Below are 3,412 nucleotides of genomic sequence, written 5' to 3'. Positions count from 1 at the left end.
TTGCACTAATATATGGAACTTCTGATCCGTTAATATCTTCATGATCTTCTTGGGGATGAAATGGATCAGTGTCAATATTGAGTGATCTAACAACCAATTGGTTTTATCTTTAAAAAATGTTTTAAAATCTTTTCAGTATAAGTTGTTTGATGTACAAGTAGACCATTAGGCATATGCTCAATTTGCAATCCAAGGTAATACTTGGTTTTTTCAAGATTTTTTATTTCAAAATAATTCTTTAGAAGTTGAATAATTTCATAGATTTCTTTATCTGTTCATATGATGTTAAGAACATTGACATAAACAACTACGATCAGATATCCGAACATTGTTTTTATAAAACATACGTGCAAAATAAGTTTATAAGTATACCCATTTTTTTTTATCAAGTAGTCATTTAATCGGTTATGCCACATACGTCCCGTTTGTATAAACCCATTTAGAAATCTTTGTGATTTAATGGAATATATTCCCTTGGGTTTTACATTAGATGCTTATGATACCTTAACCCTTTAGGTATATTCATATATATATATATATCACTATTAAGTGATCCATACAGATAAGTAGTAACAACATTCATGAGATGCATTTAAATAACTACCAGGTTTATTAAGTATCTAATAAGTAATTGTATCCATTACAGGAGGATAAGTTTTCCTCCTAATTCATTTCTGGTCTTTGTGGGAAATATTGAGTTACAAGTCTAGTTTTGCCTTGTAACTTCATTTGCACATTTCTTTTCGGATAAAAATTCATTTGTATCCCATACGTTTCACATCTTTAAAAGTGATAACGATTAATCCGAAAACTTTTCTTTTATCGAGCGATTCTAATTCAGCTCGTATTGCTCCTTTCCATTGAGCTCAATCATGTCCATTTTGTATATTCAATGATAGATTTTAGTTCCAGATCATCATCTTTATTCATGAAGTCATTGTAACATTATATGAAAATATCTCATAGAGATTTTAATTTCATTTTGGTTCCATAATATTGCATAATTTATCGCAATTTTAGTATTTTCATTTATCAATATCCTCTGCAGAAGGAATATTGATTTGTGGTTCTTCTTGAACACTTTCTTTTACCTCATTATCAGCTGATTTTCTTTTTCGAGGATTTTTTATCTTCGGAACCAATCGATCTTCCACGTTTGATGCGTGGCAAAGACTCAATAGTGACATTATTGCCAACTTTTGGAATTTCAATTCGAGCTGGAGCATTTATCGCTGGTATATATGATTTAGTCACCTTTTTTTTTATATCTGTAAGTGCATAAAGTAATTAATTTGCAAGTTCTTGCATATGCATTATTTTTGAACTTTCGTTTCACATTCTTTTGTGCGAGTTCAATATACCTTAATTGATGTTCACATCATGAAGCATCATTTTTTTTTATTTCTCCCCCTAATCTAGGGAACAATGTTTTATTAAAATGACAATCAGCAAAAACGTGCTGTAAAAATATCACCCATCATGGGTTCAATATATATCTTATGATTGAAGATGTTTTATATCCAAAATATATTGCCATCTTTCTTTGAAGAACCATTTTATTGTGTTGTGGTGATACAATTTGAACATACACTGCACAACCAATGTTCTAAGGTGGAAAATATTTGGCTCTTGGCCAAAATGAAGTAGTAAGTGAAAATATTTATGACTTCCACATGGTATAATGCGAATTAATGTCGCAGCATGTAAATTTTCATGTCCACATATAAATATTGAGAGTTTTGTACTCATTATCATTGTCTAGTTATTAGCTGCAAGCGTTTATCTATTGATTTAGCTAAACCAATTTTGTGTATGCACATGAGCAACTGGATGTTCAACAACAATCCCTGTAGATATATAATGATCATTAAATGCTTGAGATGTTAACTCACCAGCATTATCAAGTCTCATCCTTTTAATGGTGTAATCAGAATAATGTGTTCTCAATTTAATAATTTGTGCAAGAAACTTTGCAAATGCCATATTACGGCTTGATAACATACAAATATGAGACCATCCGCTAGATGCGTCTATTAGAACCATGAAATATCAAAATGGTTCACATGATGGATGAATTGGTTCATATATCTTACCTTGAATTCTTTCAAGAAACATTTGTGATTCCTTTTCACAATATACTTTTCATTAATCACCATATGTGCTTTCCATTAATCACCATATGTGTTTTTTTTTTCTTTCATAAATCACCATATGTGCTTTTTCATCATATATCATTTTCACCATATACGCTTTTAATCATATGTACTGTGTTTTTCATCATATGCGCTTTTAATCATATGCGCTTTTCATCATATACGCTGCGCTTTTCATCATATTCGCTTTTTATCATATGCGCTGCATTTCCATTTTTAAACACCAATTATGTTTGCATAATTGCATTCACTGATGTTTTAATTGGCATCCATGTTCAAGGACTCATTTGAATTTTTAGATGATGTGATTTCTAATATTTGACAGTGATATACGAGTAGTATAATGTGTTTAAACATATCATATCATTCAATATTCATGTAATTAATCTGAAAATATTATTTTCACATATAATGGTTTGTAATTTCCGAAACTATGCATATCGAATAAATCTTGGTTAATTATTTGTTTGTTTGTATATCATGGGTTTTGTGAAGTACTACAACCACTCATCCATCTCCCTATATTCAAAAGATTTAGTATGCCTTACCAAATTATTGAGGAGAAATGAAATCAAAATAGATTTAATTTATTAGTATTAGAAAACAAAGGAACGGAAGCCGTTGATATTTTTCATTCAATCATTCCTTTAAAATTGAAAAGATCTCATTTCCTTCCCTCTCCGGAAATAGAGTCATAGTAGAAGCTTTATATATATATATATATATATATATATATATATATATATATATATATATATATATATATATATATATATATATATTTTAAGAGACATCCAATTGAACTCTTGTTCGTTGAAACAATTTGACTATATTTTTAACTCCCCATTATTAAACGGGCCATTTTGATGCACACCCTTAAAAAAATAATTTGTTTTTTTTTTAAGTTTTATTATTCAACCTCCTTTTTTTTTTTTCAACGGTCACGTTTTTAACAAAACATTTGACAAGTTTGGAAAAAGTTTTTTTTTTTTTTTTTAACATAAACAAATGTACTCCGTACTTTAATTTGAGAAGTAACCGAGTAATAATTAACGACTGTTGTTCCATAAAAAAACTTTTTTTTTTTACGTTACCCGTAAATTATAAAAAAAAACTTTTTGTTTAAAAAGAACTTTCTACTGAGTTAAATGCATCATGTTAGTAATTTAGTATTTTGCACATATCGAAATCCTTGATTTACTCATGCATGTCTCAAAATATACGAGTAATTATTTTGTTGTCACGAATAGAGCTAGGTA

This window comes from Rutidosis leptorrhynchoides, chromosome 5, assembly GCF_046630445.1.
Source record: "Rutidosis leptorrhynchoides isolate AG116_Rl617_1_P2 chromosome 5, CSIRO_AGI_Rlap_v1, whole genome shotgun sequence".
Taxonomy (NCBI): domain Eukaryota; kingdom Viridiplantae; phylum Streptophyta; class Magnoliopsida; order Asterales; family Asteraceae; genus Rutidosis; species Rutidosis leptorrhynchoides.
This window is presented reverse-complemented; position numbering follows the sequence as displayed.